A 19160-nucleotide genomic window follows, 5' to 3' on the forward strand; every position below is an offset into this window, starting at 1 on the left:
GATCTTAACTATGCAAAGATGCTATGAAGTTTTGAACGCTGCAGCAAGTTCAGACTCATCTTGTAAATGGGTTGTGACATCCACCCTACTTGATCATTTGTATGTCATGACAAGGTGACCTGCACCATGGCTGATGCAAACTCCTCACTAAGGCATCAAAGTTTCAGGAATCACTAAAAACAGATGAGCGTATGCACACTGACTGCAGTCAAGCTGTGAAGGCAGAGGAGTAGGAAACCTGCTAGAACAACGAGAGTGCTTAGAAAGCCAGTGCCTTATCCATTAGGCCACTGGGGCCAGTCGAAACCTCCTGAATGGCTTTTCCGCTGTTTGTTTTTTTGTCGAAAATGACCTTCTGGCTGTTTATGATCAAACTTTAGAAGTTACAATGGAAGTCACTTTGTGAACTTTACGTATCTTCTCATAAAAGGCTTAATTCCTAATAGGACAACAGTCTGTCAGGTACAGAAACATTTTTCCTTTTCCACAGGAATGACAGTGGATGGTACAGGTTTCTCTGCAGAGTAACTGTCAGTCAAACAAGAGGTAGGAAGCTGCAGGTCTGCGGGGAAGATGGAAAAGAATGGCAAAGATGTCTAATGCAAACTCTTCACTAAGGCATTCAAACTTTCTGGAATCACTAAAAACAGATGAGCGTATGCAGACTGTCTGTAGTCAAGTTGCGAAGCAAGAGGAGTAGGAAACCTGCTAGAACAACAAGAGTGCTTAGAAAGCCAGTGCCTTATCCATTAGGCCAGATGGAAGATGGAAAGATGGAAGATGGAAAAGAATGGCAAACATGGGAAAGGATCCTACTAGGCCAAAATCCAGCAGTTTGTCAAGAGCTTTTCTTGCCTGAAGATGTGTATCCTGACTAGGTGACCTGTTCCACAGGATTTCCATATTTCTCAATCAATTGAGAAGGTGACCTGCACAATGCCTGATGCAAACTCCTCACTAAGGCATCAAAGTTTCAGGAATCACTAAAAACAGATGAGCGTATGCACACTGATTGCAGTCAGGATGTGATGTCAGAGGAGAAGGAAACCTGCTGGAAAAAGGAGAGTGCCCAGGAAACACCCAAGGCAGCAGAAAAACTGCATCACTGTATATAGCTTCTGTAGAAGTGTACGAGGCCACATTTAAACATTTGTGCTTAACTAAGCAAAGATGCTATGAAGTTTTGAACGCTGCAGCAAGTTCGGACTCATCTTGTAAACGGGTTGTGACATCCACCCTACTTGATCATTTGTAACTTCTTTAACTGACCATGTTTATTTATTTATTTTCATCCAGAAGTGCTGAAAACTTGGACTGACTCAATACGAGTTCAAATGAGTGTTTTCTCACATTGATGCACAGATGGCAGAACATGTTGGAGCATTTTATTTACAGGACCTCACAGCTGGTGAAACACAATGTAAGACTAAGCCCACTCCTCAAAGAATTTAAATTGTGACTACAATTGTTTATGCTTTTATATGTAATATCAAACCTAACAGAAGAGGACAGGTTCCTCAGATATCTGTGAGCTACTACACACAGAACATAGCCTCAGCACCCCAGATGGGAATTGAACCCACAATCCCTGGCTTAGAAAGCCAGTGCCTTATCCATTAGGCCACTGGGGCCAGTCAAAACCTGCAGAACGGCTTTTCCGCCGGTTTTTTTGTTTTGTTTTTTTGTCGAAAATTACCTTCTGGCTGTTTGTGATCGACCTTTAGGAGTTACAATGGAAGTCATTTCATGAACTTTATGTATCTTCTCATAAAATGCTTAATTCCTGGAAAAAGGAGAGTGCCCAGGAAACACCCTAAGTAGCAGAAAAACTGGATCACTGAAGGGACTGAGTATCGCTTCTGTACAAGATTACGAGGGCACATTTAAACATTTGATCTTAACTATGCAAAGATGCTATGAAGTTTTGAACGCTGCAGCAAGTTCAGACTCATCTTGTAAATGGGTTGTGACATCCACCCTACTTGATCATTTGTATGTCATGACAAGGTGACCTGCACCATGGCTGATGCAAACTCCTCACTAAGGCATCAAAGTTTCAGGAATCACTAAAAACAGATGAGCGTATGCACACTGACTGCAGTCAAGCTGTGAAGGCAGAGGAGTAGGAAACCTGCTAGAACAACGAGAGTGCTTAGAAAGCCAGTGCCTTATCCATTAGGCCACTGGGGCCAGTCGAAACCTCCTGAATGGCTTTTCCGCTGTTTGTTTTTTTGTCGAAAATGACCTTCTGGCTGTTTATGATCAAACTTTAGAAGTTACAATGGAAGTCACTTTGTGAACTTTACGTATCTTCTCATAAAAGGCTTAATTCCTAATAGGACAACAGTCTGTCAGGTACAGAAACATTTTTCCTTTTCCACAGGAATGACAGTGGATGGTACAGGTTTCTCTGCAGAGTAACTGTCAGTCAAACAAGAGGTAGGAAGCTGCAGGTCTGCGGGGAAGATGGAAAAGAATGGCAAAGATGTCTAATGCAAACTCTTCACTAAGGCATTCAAACTTTCTGGAATCACTAAAAACAGATGAGCGTATGCAGACTGTCTGTAGTCAAGTTGCGAAGCAAGAGGAGTAGGAAACCTGCTAGAACAACAAGAGTGCTTAGAAAGCCAGTGCCTTATCCATTAGGCCAGATGGAAGATGGAAAGATGGAAGATGGAAAAGAATGGCAAACATGGGAAAGGATCCTACTAGGCCAAAATCCAGCAGTTTGTCAAGAGCTTTTCTTGCCTGAAGATGTGTATCCTGACTAGGTGACCTGTTCCACAGGATTTCCATATTTCTCAATCATTTGAGAAGGTGACCTGCTCAATGCCTGATGCAAACTCCTCACTAAGGCATCAAAGTTTCAGGAATCACTAAAAACAGATGAGCGTATGCACACTGATTGCAGTCAGGATGTGATGTCAGAGGAGAAGGAAACCTGCTGGAAAAAGGAGAGTGCCCAGGAAACACCCAAGGCAGCAGAAAAACTGCATCACTGTATATAGCTTCTGTAGAAGTGTACGAGGCCACATTTAAACATTTGTGCTTAACTAAGCAAAGATGCTATGAAGTTTTGAACGCTGCAGCAAGTTCGGACTCATCTTGTAAACGGGTTGTGACATCCACCCTACTTGATCATTTGTAACTTCTTTAACTGACCATGTTTATTTATTTATTTTCATCCAGAAGTGCTGAAAACTTGGACTGACTCAATACGAGTTCAAATGAGTGTTTTCTCACATTGATGCACAGATGGCAGAACATGTTGGAGCATTTTATTTACAGGACCTCACAGCTGGTGAAACACAATGTAAGACTAAGCCCACTCCTCAAAGAATTTAAATTGTGACTACAATTGTTTATGCTTTTATATGTAATATCAAACCTAACAGAAGAGGACAGGTTCCTCAGATATCTGTGAGCTACCACACACAGAACATAGCCTCAGCACACCCAGATGGGAATTGAACCCACAATTCCTGGCTTAGAAGGCCAGTGCCTTATCCATTAGGCCAACGGGGCCAGTCAAAACCTGCGGAACGGCTTTTCCGCCGGTTTTTTTGTTTTGTTTTTTTGTCGAAAATTACCTTCTGGCTGTTTGTGATCAACCTTTAGGAGTTACATTGGAAGTCATTTCATGAACTTTATGTATCTTCTCATAAAATGCTTAATTCCTGGAAAAAGGAGAGTGCCCAGGAAACACCCTAAGTAGCAGAAAAACTGGATCACTGAAGGGACTGAGTATCGCTTCTGTACAAGATTACGAGGGCACATTTAAACATTTGATCTTAACTATGCAAAGATGCTATGAAGTTTTGAACGCTGCAGCAAGTTCAGACTCATCTTGTAAATGGGTTGTGACATCCACCCTACTTGATCATTTGTATGTCATGACAAGGTGACCTGCACCATGGCTGATGCAAACTCCTCACTAAGGCATCAAAGTTTCAGGAATCACTAAAAACAGATGAGCGTATGCACACTGACTGCAGTCAAGCTGTGAAGGCAGAGGAGTAGGAAACCTGCTAGAACAACGAGAGTGCTTAGAAAGCCAGTGCCTTATCCATTAGGCCACTGGGGCCAGTCGAAACCTCCTGAATGGCCTTTCCGCTGTTTGTTTTTTTGTCGAAAATGACCTTCTGGCTGTTTATGATCAAACTTTAGAAGTTACAATGGAAGTCACTTTGTGAACTTTACGTATCTTCTCATAAAAGGCTTAATTCCTAATAGGACAACAGTCTGTCAGGTACAGAAACATTTTTCCTTTTCCACAGGAATGACAGTGGATGGTACAGGTTTCTCTGCAGAGTAACTGTCAGTCAAACAAGAGGTAGGAAGCTGCAGGTCTGCGGGGAAGATGGAAAAGAATGGCAAAGATGTCTAATGCAAACTCTTCACTAAGGCATTCAAACTTTCTGGAATCACTAAAAACAGATGAGCGTATGCAGACTGTCCGTAGTCAAGTTGCGAAGCAAGAGGAGTAGGAAACCTGCTAGAACAACAAGAGTGCTTAGAAAGCCAGTGCCTTATCCATTAGGCCAGATGGAAGATGGAAAGATGGAAGATGGAAAAGAATGGCAAACATGGGAAAGGATCCTACTAGGCCAAAATCCAGCAGTTTGTCAAGAGCTTTTCTTGCCTGAAGATGTGTATCCTGACTAGGTGACCTGTTCCACAGGATTTCCATATTTCTCAATCATTTGAGAAGGTGACCTGCACAATGCCTGATGCAAACTCCTCACTAAGGCATCAAAGTTTCAGGAATCACTAAAAACAGATGAGCGTATGCACACTGATTGCAGTCAGGATGTGATGTCAGAGGAGAAGGAAACCTGCTAGAACAGCAAGAGTGCTTAGAAAGCCAATGCCTTATCCATTAGGCCAGATGGAAGATGGAAAGATGGAAGATGGAGAAGAATGGCAAACATGGGAAAGGATCCTACTAGGCCAAAATCCAGCAGTTTGTCAAGAGCTTTTCTTGCCTGAAGATGTGTATCCTGACTAGGTGACCTGTTCCACAGGATTTCCATATTTCTCAATCAATTGAGAAGGTGACCTGCACAATGCCTGATGCAAACTCCTCACTAAGGCATCAAAGTTTCAGGAATCACTAAAAACAGATGAGCGTATGCACACTGATTGCAGTCAGGATGTGATGTCAGAGGAGAAGGAAACCTGCTGGAAAAAGGAGAGTGCCCAGGAAACACCCAAGGCAGCAGAAAAACTGCATCACTGTATATAGCTTCTGTAGAAGTGTACGAGGCCACATTTAAACATTTGTGCTTAACTAAGCAAAGATGCTATGAAGTTTTGAACGCTGCAGCAAGTTCGGACTCATCTTGTAAACGGGTTGTGACATCCACTCTACTTGATCATTTGTAACTTCTTTAACTGACCATGTTTATTTATTTATTTTCATCCAGAAGTGCTGAAAACTTGGACTGACTCAATACGAGTTCAAATGAGTGTTTTCTCACATTGATGCACAGATGGCAGAACATGTTGGAGCATTTTATTTACAGGACCTCACAGCTGGTGAAACACAATGTAAGACTAAGCCCACTCCTCAAAGAATTTAAATTGTGACTACAATTGTTTATGCTTTTATATGTAATATCAAACCTAACAGAAGAGGACAGGTTCCTCAGATATCTGTGAGCTACTACACACAGAACATAGCCTCAGCACACCCAGATGGGAATTGAACCCACAATTCCTGGCTTAGAAGGCCAGTGCCTTATCCATTAGGCCAACGGGGCCAGTCAAAACCTGCGGAACGGCTTTTCCGCCGGTTTTTTTGTTTTGTTTTTTTGTCGAAAATTACCTTCTGGCTGTTTGTGATCAACCTTTAGGAGTTACATTGGAAGTCATTTCATGAACTTTATGTATCTTCTCATAAAATGCTTAATTCCTGGAAAAAGGAGAGTGCCCAGGAAACACCCTAAGTAGCAGAAAAACTGGATCACTGAAGGGACTGAGTATCGCTTCTGTACAAGATTACGAGGGCACATTTAAACATTTGATCTTAACTATGCAAAGATGCTATGAAGTTTTGAACGCTGCAGCAAGTTCAGACTCATCTTGTAAATGGGTTGTGACATCCACCCTACTTGATCATTTGTATGTCATGACAAGGTGACCTGCACCATGGCTGATGCAAACTCCTCACTAAGGCATCAAAGTTTCAGGAATCACTAAAAACAGATGAGCGTATGCACACTGACTGCAGTCAAGCTGTGAAGGCAGAGGAGTAGGAAACCTGCTAGAACAACGAGAGTGCTTAGAAAGCCAGTGCCTTATCCATTAGGCCACTGGGGCCAGTCGAAACCTCCTGAATGGCTTTTCCGCTGTTTGTTTTTTTGTCGAAAATGACCTTCTGGCTGTTTATGATCAAACTTTAGAAGTTACAATGGAAGTCACTTTGTGAACTTTACGTATCTTCTCATAAAAGGCTTAATTCCTAATAGGACAACAGTCTGTCAGGTACAGAAACATTTTTCCTTTTCCACAGGAATGACAGTGGATGGTACAGGTTTCTCTGCAGAGTAACTGTCAGTCAAACAAGAGGTAGGAAGCTGCAGGTCTGCGGGGAAGATGGAAAAGAATGGCAAAGATGTCTAATGCAAACTCTTCACTAAGGCATTCAAACTTTCTGGAATCACTAAAAACAGATGAGCGTATGCAGACTGTCCGTAGTCAAGTTGCGAAGCAAGAGGAGTAGGAAACCTGCTAGAACAACAAGAGTGCTTAGAAAGCCAGTGCCTTATCCATTAGGCCAGATGGAAGATGGAAAGATGGAAGATGGAAAAGAATGGCAAACATGGGAAAGGATCCTACTAGGCCAAAATCCAGCAGTTTGTCAAGAGCTTTTCTTGCCTGAAGATGTGTATCCTGACTAGGTGACCTGTTCCACAGGATTTCCATATTTCTCAATCATTTGAGAAGGTGACCTGCACAATGCCTGATGCAAACTCCTCACTAAGGCATCAAAGTTTCAGGAATCACTAAAAACAGATGAGCGTATGCACACTGATTGCAGTCAGGATGTGATGTCAGAGGAGAAGGAAACCTGCTAGAACAGCAAGAGTGCTTAGAAAGCCAATGCCTTATCCATTAGGCCAGATGGAAGATGGAAAGATGGAAGATGGAGAAGAATGGCAAACATGGGAAAGGATCCTACTAGGCCAAAATCCAGCAGTTTGTCAAGAGCTTTTCTTGCCTGAAGATGTGTATCCTGACTAGGTGACCTGTTCCACAGGATTTCCATATTTCTCAATCAATTGAGAAGGTGACCTGCACAATGCCTGATGCAAACTCCTCACTAAGGCATCAAAGTTTCAGGAATCACTAAAAACAGATGAGCGTATGCACACTGATTGCAGTCAGGATGTGATGTCAGAGGAGAAGGAAACCTGCTGGAAAAAGGAGAGTGCCCAGGAAACACCCAAGGCAGCAGAAAAACTGCATCACTGTATATAGCTTCTGTAGAAGTGTACGAGGCCACATTTAAACATTTGTGCTTAACTAAGCAAAGATGCTATGAAGTTTTGAACGCTGCAGCAAGTTCGGACTCATCTTGTAAACGGGTTGTGACATCCACCCTACTTGATCATTTGTAACTTCTTTAACTGACCATGTTTATTTATTTATTTTCATCCAGAAGTGCTGAAAACTTGGACTGACTCAATACGAGTTCAAATGAGTGTTTTCTCACATTGATGCACAGATGGCAGAACATGTTGGAGCATTTTATTTACAGGACCTCACAGCTGGTGAAACACAATGTAAGACTAAGCCCACTCCTCAAAGAATTTAAATTGTGACTACAATTGTTTATGCTTTTATATGTAATATCAAACCTAACAGAAGAGGACAGGTTCCTCAGATATCTGTGAGCTACTACACACAGAACATAGCCTCAGCACCCCAGATGGGAATTGAACCCACAATCCCTGGCTTAGAAAGCCAGTGCCTTATCCATTAGGCCACTGGGGCCAGTCAAAACCTGCAGAACGGCTTTTCCGCCGGTTTTTTTGTTTTGTTTTTTTGTCGAAAATTACCTTCTGGCTGTTTGTGATCGACCTTTAGGAGTTACAATGGAAGTCATTTCATGAACTTTATGTATCTTCTCATAAAATGCTTAATTCCTGGAAAAAGGAGAGTGCCCAGGAAACACCCTAAGTAGCAGAAAAACTGGATCACTGAAGGGACTGAGTATCGCTTCTGTACAAGATTACGAGGGCACATTTAAACATTTGATCTTAACTATGCAAAGATGCTATGAAGTTTTGAACGCTGCAGCAAGTTCAGACTCATCTTGTAAATGGGTTGTGACATCCACCCTACTTGATCATTTGTATGTCATGACAAGGTGACCTGCACCATGGCTGATGCAAACTCCTCACTAAGGCATCAAAGTTTCAGGAATCACTAAAAACAGATGAGCGTATGCACACTGACTGCAGTCAAGCTGTGAAGGCAGAGGAGTAGGAAACCTGCTAGAACAACGAGAGTGCTTAGAAAGCCAGTGCCTTATCCATTAGGCCAGATGGAAGATGGAAAGATGGAAGATGGAAAAGAATGGCAAACATGGGAAAGGATCCTACTAGGCCAAAATCCAGCAGTTTGTCAAGAGCTTTTCTTGCCTGAAGATGTGTATCCTGACTAGGTGACCTGTTCCACAGGATTTCCATATTTCTCAATCATTTGAGAAGGTGACCTGCTCAATGCCTGATGCAAACTCCTCACTAAGGCATCAAAGTTTCAGGAATCACTAAAAACAGATGAGCGTATGCACACTGATTGCAGTCAGGATGTGATGTCAGAGGAGAAGGAAACCTGCTGGAAAAAGGAGAGTGCCCAGGAAACACCCAAGGCAGCAGAAAAACTGCATCACTGTATATAGCTTCTGTAGAAGTGTACGAGGCCACATTTAAACATTTGTGCTTAACTAAGCAAAGATGCTATGAAGTTTTGAACGCTGCAGCAAGTTCGGACTCATCTTGTAAACGGGTTGTGACATCCACCCTACTTGATCATTTGTAACTTCTTTAACTGACCATGTTTATTTATTTATTTTCATCCAGAAGTGCTGAAAACTTGGACTGACTCAATACGAGTTCAAATGAGTGTTTTCTCACATTGATGCACAGATGGCAGAACATGTTGGAGCATTTTATTTACAGGACCTCACAGCTGGTGAAACACAATGTAAGACTAAGCCCACTCCTCAAAAAATTTAAATTGTGACTACAATTGTTTATGCTTTTATATGTAATATCAAACCTAACAGAAGAGGACAGGTTCCTCAGATATCTGTGAGCTACTACACACAGAACATAGCCTCAGCACCCCAGATGGGAATTGAACCCACAATCCCTGGCTTAGAAAGCCAGTGCCTTATCCATTAGGCCACTGGGGCCAGTCAAAACCTGCGGAACGGCTTTTCCGCCGTTTTTTTTGTTTTGTTTTTTTGTCGAAAATTACCTTCTGGCTGTTTGTGATCAACCTTTAGGAGTTACAATGGAAGTCATTTCATGAACTTTATGTATCTTCTCATAAAATGCTTAATTCCTGGAAAAAGGAGAGTGCCCAGGAAACACCCTAAGTAGCAGAAAAACTGGATCACTGAAGGGACTGAATATCGCTTCTGTACAAGATTACGAGGGCACATTTAAACATTTGATCTTAACTATGCAAAGATGCTATGAAGTTTTGAACGCTGCAGCAAGTTCAGACTCATCTTGTAAATGGGTTGTGACATCCACCCTACTTGATCATTTGTATGTCATGACAAGGTGACCTGCACCATGGCTGATGCAAACTCCTCACTAAGGCATCAAAGTTTCAGGAATCACTAAAAACAGATGAGCGTATGCACACTGACTGCAGTCAAGCTGTGAAGGCAGAGGAGTAGGAAACCTGCTAGAACAACGAGAGTGCTTAGAAAGCCAGTGCCTTATCCATTAGGCCACTGGGGCCAGTCGAAACCTCCTGAATGGCTTTTCCGCCGTTTTTTCTTTTCTTTTCTTTTTTTTTTGACGAAAATGACCTTCTGGCCGTTTATGATCAACCTTTAGGAGTTACAATGGAAGTCACTTCATGAACTTTACGTATCTTCTCATAAAATGCTTAATTCCTAATAGGACAACATTCTGTCAGGTACAGAAACATTTTTCCTTTTCCACAGGAATGACAGTGGATGGTACAGGTTTCTCTGCAGAGTAACTGTCAGTCAAACAGGGGGTAGGAAGCTGCAGGTCTGAGGGGAAGATGGAAAAGAATGGCAAAGATGGGAAAGGATCCTACTAGCCCATAATCCATCAATTTGGGCAAGAGGTTTTCGTGCCTGAAGACGTTTATCCTGACAAGGTGACCTGTTCCACAGGATTTCCATAATTCTCACTAAGGCATCAAAGTTTCAGGAATCACTAAAAGCAGGTGAGCGTATGCACACTGACTGCAGTCAAGCTGTGAAGGCAGAGGAGTAGGAAACTTGCTGGAAAAAGGAGAGTGCCCAGGAAACACCCAAGGCAAAAAAAAACTAGATCACTGAAGGGACTGAATAGAGCTTCTGTACAAGTGTACGAAGCCACATTTAAACATTTGTTCTTAACTAGCCAAAGATGCTATGAAGTTTTGAACGCTGCAGCAAGTTCGGACTCATTTTGTAAACGGGTTGTGACATACACCCTACTTGATCATTTGTATATCATGACAAGGTGACCTGCACCATGGCTGATGCAAACTCCTCAATAAGGAATCAAAATTTCAGGTATCACTAAAAACCGATCAGCGAATGCACACTGACTGCAGTCAAGCTGTGAAGGCAGAGGAGTAGGAAACCTGCTAGAACAACGAGAGTGCTTAGAAAGCCAGTGCCTTATCCATTAGGCCACTGGGGCCAGTCGAAACCTCCTGAATGGCTTTTCCGCCGTTTTTTCTTTACTTTTCTTTTTTTTTGACGAAAATGACCTTCTGGCCGTTTATGATCAACCTTTAGGAGTTACAATGGAAGTCACTTCATGAACTTTACGTATCTTCTCATAAAATGCTTAATTCCTAATAGGACAACATTCTGTCAGGTACAGAAACATTTTTCCTTTTCCACAGGAATGACAGTGGATGGTACAGGTTTCTCTGCAGAGTAACTGTCAGTCAAACAGGGGGTAGGAAGCTGCAGGTCTGAGGGGAAGATGGAAAAGAATGGCAAAGATGGGAAAGGATCCTACTAGCCCATAATCCATCAATTTGGGCAAGAGGTTTTCGTGCCTGAAGACGTTTATGCTGACAAGGTGACCTGTTCCACAGGATTTCCATAATTCTCACTAAGGCATCAAAGTTTCAGGAATCACTAAAAGCAGGTGAGCGTATGCACACTGACTGCAGTCAAGCTGCGAAGGCAGAGGAGTAGGAAACTTGCTGGAAAAAGGAGAGTGCCCAGGAAACACCCAAGGCAACAGAAAAACTAGATCACTGAAGGGACTGAATAGAGCTTCTGTACAAGTGTACGAAGCCACATTTAAACATTTGTGCTTAACTAGCCAAAGACGCTATTAAGTTTTGAAGGAATTTTGCAGTTGCAGGAATTTCAGACTCATCTTGTAAACAGGTTGACATGCAACCTACTTGATCATTTGTAACTTCTTTAACTGACAATGTTTATTTATTTATTTTCATCCAGAAGTGCTGAAAACTTGGACTGACTCAATACGAGCTGAAATGACTGTTTTCTCACATTGATACACAGATGGCAGAACATGTTGCAGCATTTTATTTACAGGACCTCACAGCTGGCGAAACACAATCTAACACTAAGCACACTCCTCAAAGCACTTAAACTGATTTGCGATTGGGACTACAATCGATTAGGTTCTCATATATAATTTAAAACCTGATAGAAGAAAAGAGGTTCAATCCATTGACATGTGTTGGTCGCTAAACTCAAGATATGCCAGCACCCCAGACGGGACTCGAACCCACAATCCCTGGCTTAGGAGGCCAGTGCCTTATCCATTAGGCCACCGGGGCCAGTCAAAACCTGCTGAATGGCTTTTCCGCCGTTTTTTTTTTTGTGTCGAAAATTACCTTCTGGCTGTTTGTGAGCAACCTTTAGGAGTTATAATGGAAGTCACTTCATGAACTTTACGTATCTTCTCATAAAATGCTTAATTTCTAATAGGACAACAGTCTGTCAGGTACAGAAACAAGAGGTTTTCGTGCCTGAAGATGTGTATCCTGACAAGGTGACCTGTTCCACAGGATTTCAATATTTCTCAATCATTTGACAAGGTGAACTGCACAATGGCTGATGCAAACTCCTCACTAAGGCATCAAAGTTTCAGGAATCACTAAAAACAGATGAGCGTATGCACACTGACTGCAGTCAAGCTGTGAAGGCAGAGGAATAGGAAAACTGCTAGAACAACGAGAGTGGCCAATAAATACCCGAGGCAGAAGAAAAACTGAATCACTGAAGGGACTGAATATAGTTTCTGTACAAGTGTACGAGGCCACATTTAAACATTTGAGCTTAACTAGCCAAAGATGCTATGAAGTTTTGAACGCTGCAGCAAGTTCGGACACATTTTGTAAACGGGTTGTGACATACACCCTACTTGATCATTTGTATATCATGACAAGGTGACCTGCACCATGGCTGATGCAAACTCCTCAATAAGGAATCAAAATTTCAGGTATCACTAAAAACCGATCAGCGAATGCACACTGACTGCAGTCAAGCTGTGAAGGCAGAGGAGTAGGAAACCTGCTAGAACAACGAGAGTGCTTAGAAAGCCAGTGCCTTATCCATTAGGCCACTGGGGCCAGTCGAAACCTCCTGAATGGCTTTTCCGCCGTTTTTTCTTTACTTTTCTTTTTTTTGACGAAAATGACCTTCTGGCCGTTTATGATCAACCTTTAGGAGTTACAATGGAAGTCACTTCATGAACTTTACGTATCTTCTCATAAAATGCTTAATTCCTAATAGGACAACATTCTGTCAGGTACAGAAACATTTTTCCTTTTCCACAGGAATGACAGTGGATGGTACAGGTTTCTCTGCAGAGTAACTGTCAGTCAAACAGGGGGTAGGAAGCTGCAGGTCTGAGGGGAAGATGGAAAAGAATGGCAAAGATGGGAAAGGATCCTACTAGCCCATAATCCATCAATTTGGGCAAGAGGTTTTCGTGCCTGAAGACGTTTATCCTGACAAGGTGACCTGTTCCACAGGATTTCCATAATTCTCACTAAGGCATCAAAGTTTCAGGAATCACTAAAAGCAGGTGAGCGTATGCACACTGACTGCAGTCAAGCTGCGAAGGCAGAGGAGTAGGAAACTTGCTGGAAAAAGGAGAGTGCCCAGGAAACACCCAAGGCAACAGAAAAACTAGATCACTGAAGGGACTGAATAGAGCTTCTGTACAAGTGTATGAAGCCACATTTAAACATTTGTGCTTAACTAGCCAAAGATGCTATTAAGTTTTGTAGGAATTTTGCAGTTGCAGGAATTTCAGACTCATCTTGTAAACAGGTTGACATGCAACCTACTTGATCATTTGTAACTTCTTTAACTGACAATGTTTATTTATTTATTTTCCTCCAGAAGTGCTGAAAACTTGGACTGACTCAATACGAGCTGAAATGACTGTTTTCTCACATTGATACACAGATGGCAGAAGATGTTGCAGCATTTTATTTACAGGACCTCACAGCTGGCGAAACACAATCTAACACTAAGCACACTCCTCAAAGCACTTAAACTGATTTGAGATCGGGACTACAATTGATTAGGTTCTCATATATAATTTAAAACCTGATAGAAGACAAGAGGTTCAATCCATTGACATGTGTTGGTCGCTAAACTCAAGATATGCCAGCACCCCAGACGGGACTCGAACCCACAATCCCTGGCTTAGGAAGCCAGTGCCTTATCCATTAGGCCACTGGGGCCAGTCAAAACCTGCTGAATGGCTTTTCCGCCGTTTTTTTTTTTTTGTCGAAAATTACCTTCTGGCTGTTTGTGAGCAACCTTTAGGAGTTATAATGGAAGTCACTTCATGAACTTTACGTATCTTCTCATAAAATGCTTAATTTCTAATAGGACAACAGTCTGTCAGGTACAGAAACAAGAGGTTTTCGTGCCTGAAGATGTGTATCCTGACAAGGTGACCTGTTCCACAGGATTTCAATATTTCTCAATCATTTGACAAGGTGAACTGCACAATGGCTGATGCAAACTCCTCACTAAGGCATCAAAGTTTCAGGAATCACTAAAAACAGATGAGCGTATGCACACTGACTGCAGTCAAGCTGTGAAGGCAGAGGAATAGGAAAACTGCTAGAACAACGAGAGTGGCCAATAAATACCTGAGGCAGAAGAAAAACTGAATCACTGAAGGGACTGAATATAGTTTCTGTACAAGTGTACGAGGCCACATTTAAACATTTGAGCTTAACTAGCCAAAGATGCTATGAAGTTTTGAACGCTGCAGCAAGTTCGGACTCATTTTGTAAACGGGTTGTGACATACACGCTACTTGATCATTTGTATATCATGACAAGGTGACCTGCACCATGGCTGATGCAAACTCCTCAATAAGGAATCAAAATTTCAGGTATCACTAAAAACCGATCAGCGAATGCACACTGACTGCAGTCAAGCTGTGAAGGCAGAGGAGTAGGAAACCTGCTAGAACAACGAGAGTGCTTAGAAAGCCAGTGCCTTATCCATTAGGCCACTGGGGCCAGTCGAAACCTCCTGAATGGCTTTTCCGCCGTTTTTTCTTTTCTTTTCTTTTTTTTTTTGACGAAAATGACCTTCTGGCAGTTTATGATCAACCTTTAGGAGTTACAATGGAAGTCACTTCATGAACTTTACGTATCTTCTCATAAAATGCTTAATTCCTAATAGGACAACATTCTGTCAGGTACAGAAACATTTTTCCTTTTCCACAGGAATGACAGTGGATGGTACAGGTTTCTCTGCAGAGTAACTGTCAGTCAAACAGGGGGTAGGAAGCTGCAGGTCTGAGGGGAAGATGGAAAAGAATGGCAAAGATGGGAAAGGATCCTACTAGCCCATAATCCATCAATTTGGGCAAGAGGTTTTCGTGCCTGAAGACGTTTATCCTGACAAGGTGACCTGTTCCACAGGATTTCCATAATTCTCACTAAGGCATCAAAGTTTCAGGAATCACTAAAAGCAGGTGAGCGTATGCACACTGACTGCAGTCAAGCTGCGAAGGCAGAGGAGTAGGAAACTTGCTGGAAAAAGGAGAGTGCCCAGGAAACACCCAAGGCAACAGAAAAACTAGATCACTGAAGGGACTGAATAGAGCTTCTGTACAAGTGTACGAAGCCACATTTAAACATTTGTGCTTAACTAGCCAAAGATGCTATTAAGTTTTGTAGGAATTTTGCAGTTGCAGGAATTTCAGACTCATCTTGTAAACAGGTTGACATGCAACCTACTTGATCATTTGTAACTTCTTTAACTGACAATGTTTATTTATTTATTTTCCTCCAGAAGTTCTGAAAACTTGGACTGACTCAATACGAGCTGAAATGACTGTTTTCTCACATTGATACACAGATGGCGGAACATGTTGCAGCATTTTATTTAGAGGACCTCACAGCTGGCGAAACACAATCTAACACTAAGCACACTCCTCGAAGCACTTAAACTGATTTGAGATTGGGATTACAATCAATTAGGTTCTCATATATAATTTAAAACCTGATAGAAGACAAGAGGTTCAATCCATTGACATGTGTTGGTCACTAAACTCAAGATATGCCAGCACCCCAGACGGGACTCGAACCCACAATCCCTGGCTTAGGAGGCCAGTGCCTTATCCATTAGGCCACTGGGGCCAGTCAAAACCTCCTGAATGGCTTTTCCGCCGTTTTTTCTTTTCTTTTCTTTTTTTTTTGACGAAAATGACCTTCTGGCAGTTTATGATCAACCTTTAGGAGTTACAATGGAAGTCACTTCATGAACTTTACGTATCTTCTCATAAAATGCTTAATTCCTAATAGGACAACATTCTGTCAGGTACAGAAACATTTTTCCTTTTCCACAGGAATGACAGTGGATGGTACAGGTTTCTCTGCAGAGTAACTGTCAGTCAAACAGGGGGTAGGAAGCTGCAGGTCTGAGGGGAAGATGGAAAAGAATGGCAAAGATGGGAAAGGATCCTACTAGCCCATAATCCATCAATTTGGGCAAGAGGTTTTCGTGCCTGAAGACGTTTATCCTGACAAGGTGACCTGTTCCACAGGATTTCCATAATTCTCACTAAGGCATCAAAGTTTCAGGAATCACTAAAAGCAGGTGAGCGTATGCACACTGACTGCAGTCAAGCTGCGAAGGCAGAGGAGTAGGAAACTTGCTGGAAAAAGGAGAGTGCCCAGGAAACACCCAAGGCAACAGAAAAACTAGATCACTGAAGGGACTGAATAGAGCTTCTGTACAAGTGTACGAAGCCACATTTAAACATTTGTGCTTAACTAGCCAAAGATGCTATTAAGTTTTGTAGGAATTTTGCAGTTGCAGGAATTTCAGACTCATCTTGTAAACAGGTTGACATGCAACCTACTTGATCATTTGTAACTTCTTTAACTGACAATGTTTATTTATTTATTTTCCTCCAGAAGTTCTGAAAACTTGGACTGACTCAATACGAGCTGAAATGACTGTTTTCTCACATTGATACACAGATGGCGGAACATGTTGCAGCATTTTATTTAGAGGACCTCACAGCTGGCGAAACACAATCTAACACTAAGCACACTCCTCGAAGCACTTAAACTGATTTGAGATTGGGATTACAATCAATTAGGTTCTCATATATAATTTAAAACCTGATAGAAGACAAGAGGTTCAATCCATTGACATGTGTTGGTCACTAAACTCAAGATATGCCAGCACCCCAGACGGGACTCGAACCCACAATCCCTGGCTTAGGAGGCCAGTGCCTTATCCATTAGGCCACTGGGGCCAGTCAAAACCTGCTGAATGGCTTTTCCGCCGTTTTTTTTTTTTTGTCGAAAATTACCTTCTGGCTGTTTGTGAGCAACCTTTAGGAGTTATAATGGAAGTCACTTCATGAACTTTACGTATCTTCTCATAAAATGCTTAATTTCTAATAGGACAACAGTCTGTCAGGTACAGAAACAAGAGGTTTTCGTGCCTGAAGATGTGTATCCTGACAAGGTGACCTGTTCCAAAGGATTTCAATATTTCTCAATCATTTGACAAGGTGAACTGCACAATGGCTGATGCAAACTCCTCACTAAGGCATCAAAGTTTCAGGAATCACTAAAAACAGATGAGCGTATGCACACTGACTGCAGTCAAGCTGTGAAGGCAGAGGAATAGGAAAACTGCTAGAACAACGAGAGTGGCCAATAAATACCCGAGGCAGAAGAAAAACTGAATCACTGAAGGGACTGAATATAGTTTCTGTACAAGTGTACGAGGCCACATTTAAACATTTGAGCTTAACTAGCCAAAGATGCTATGAAGTTTTGAACGCTGCAGCAAGTTCGGACTCATTTTGTAAACGGGTTGTGACATACACCCTACTTGATCATTTGTATATCATGACAAGGTGACCTGCACCATGGCTGATGCAAACTCCTCAATAAGGAATCAAAATTTCAGGTATCACTAAAAACCGATCAGCGAATGCACACTGACTGCAGTCAAGCTGTGAAGGCAGAGGAGTAGGAAACCTGCTAGAACAACGAGAGTGCTTAGAAAGCCAGTGCCTTTTCCATTAGTCCACTGGGGCCAGTCGAAACCTCCTGAATGGCTTTTCCGCCGTTTTTTCTTTACTTTTCTTTTTTTTTGACGAAAATGACCTTCTGGACGTTTATGATCAACCTTTAGGAGTTACAATGGAAGTCACTTCATGAACTTTACGTATCTTCTCATAAAATGCTTAATTCCTAATAGGACAACATTCTGTCAGGTACAGAAACATTTTTCCTTTTCCACAGGAATGACAGTGGATGGTACAGGTTTCTCTGCAGAGTAACTGTCAGTCAAACAGGGGGTAGGAAGCTGCAGGTCTGAGGGGAAGATGGAAAAGAATGGCAAAGATGGGAAAGGATCCTACTAGCCCATAATCCATCAATTTGGGCAAGAGGTTTTCGTGCCTGAAGACGTTTATCCTGACATGGTGACCTGTTCCACAGGATTTCCATAATTCTCACTAAGGCATCAAAGTTTCAGGAATCACTAAAAGCAAGTGAGCATATGCACACTGACTGCAGTCAAGCTGCGAAGGCAGAGGAGTAGGAAACTTGCTGGAAAAAGGAGAGTGCCCAGGAAACACCCAAGGCAACAGAAAAACTAGATCACTGAAGGGACTGAATACAGCTTCTGTACACGTGTACGAAGCCACATTTAAACATTTGTGCTTAACTAGCCAAAGATGCTATTAAGTTTTGTAGGAATTTTGCAGTTGCAGGAATTTCAGACTCATCTTGTAAACAGGTTGACATGCAACCTACTTGATCATTTGTAACTTCTTTAACTGACAATGTTTATTTATTTATTTTCCTCCAGAAGTTCTGAAAACTTGGACTGACTCAATACGATCTGAAATGACTGTTTTCTCACATTGATACACAGATGGCAGAACATGTTGCAGCATTTTATTTAGAGGACCTCACAGCTGGCGAAACACAATCTAACACTAAGCACACTCCTCGAAGCACTTAAACTGATTTGAGATTGGGATTACAATCAATTAGGTTCTCATATATAATTTAAAACCTGATAGAAGACAAGAGCTCCAATCCATTGACATGTGTTGGTCACTAAACTCAAGATATGCCAGCACCCCAGATAGGACTCGAACCCACAATCCCTGGCTTAGGAGGCCAGTGCCTTATCCATTAGGCCACTGGGGCCAGTCAAAACCTGCTGAATGGCTTTTCCGCCGTTTTTTTTTTTTTTGTCGAAAATTACCTTCTGGCTGTTTGTGAGCAACCTTTAGGAGTTATAATGGAAGTCACTTCATGAACTTTACGTATCTTCTCATAAAATGCTTAATTTCTAATAGGACAACAGTCTGTCAGGTACAGAAACAAGAGGTTTTCGTGCCTGAAGATGTGTATCCTGACAAGGTGACCTGTTCCACAGGATT

The 19160-nt window shown here is 42.0% G+C and overlaps 8 non-coding genes across 8 annotated transcripts; all 8 read right to left on the reverse strand.

Annotated features, from left to right (window-relative positions):
• Positions 1–1558: 1558 nt before the first annotated feature.
• trnar-ucu (transfer RNA arginine (anticodon UCU)) lies at positions 1559–1631 on the reverse strand. The gene has a single exon. It is a non-coding gene; the product is annotated as a tRNA-Arg (tRNA).
• Positions 1632–7925: 6294 nt separating this feature from the next.
• Positions 7926–7998, reverse strand: trnar-ucu (transfer RNA arginine (anticodon UCU)). Its single transcript has one exon. It is a non-coding gene; the product is annotated as a tRNA-Arg (tRNA).
• A 1353-nt stretch (positions 7999–9351) lies between these two features.
• On the reverse strand, positions 9352–9424 carry trnar-ucu (transfer RNA arginine (anticodon UCU)). The gene has a single exon. It is a non-coding gene; the product is annotated as a tRNA-Arg (tRNA).
• A 2536-nt stretch (positions 9425–11960) lies between these two features.
• Positions 11961–12033, reverse strand: trnar-ccu (transfer RNA arginine (anticodon CCU)). Its single transcript has one exon. It is a non-coding gene; the product is annotated as a tRNA-Arg (tRNA).
• A 1847-nt stretch (positions 12034–13880) lies between these two features.
• Positions 13881–13953, reverse strand: trnar-ccu (transfer RNA arginine (anticodon CCU)). Its single transcript has one exon. It is a non-coding gene; the product is annotated as a tRNA-Arg (tRNA).
• Positions 13954–15803: 1850 nt separating this feature from the next.
• Positions 15804–15876, reverse strand: trnar-ccu (transfer RNA arginine (anticodon CCU)). The gene has a single exon. It is a non-coding gene; the product is annotated as a tRNA-Arg (tRNA).
• A 1054-nt stretch (positions 15877–16930) lies between these two features.
• On the reverse strand, positions 16931–17003 carry trnar-ccu (transfer RNA arginine (anticodon CCU)). The gene has a single exon. It is a non-coding gene; the product is annotated as a tRNA-Arg (tRNA).
• A 1848-nt stretch (positions 17004–18851) lies between these two features.
• trnar-ccu (transfer RNA arginine (anticodon CCU)) lies at positions 18852–18924 on the reverse strand. The gene has a single exon. It is a non-coding gene; the product is annotated as a tRNA-Arg (tRNA).
• Positions 18925–19160: the final 236 nt, after the last annotated feature.

The sequence above is a fragment of the Electrophorus electricus genome, chromosome 19, assembly GCF_041902795.1.
Source record: "Electrophorus electricus isolate QZ-2024a chromosome 19, ASM4190279v1, whole genome shotgun sequence".
In the NCBI taxonomy this organism is placed as follows: domain Eukaryota; kingdom Metazoa; phylum Chordata; class Actinopteri; order Gymnotiformes; family Gymnotidae; genus Electrophorus; species Electrophorus electricus.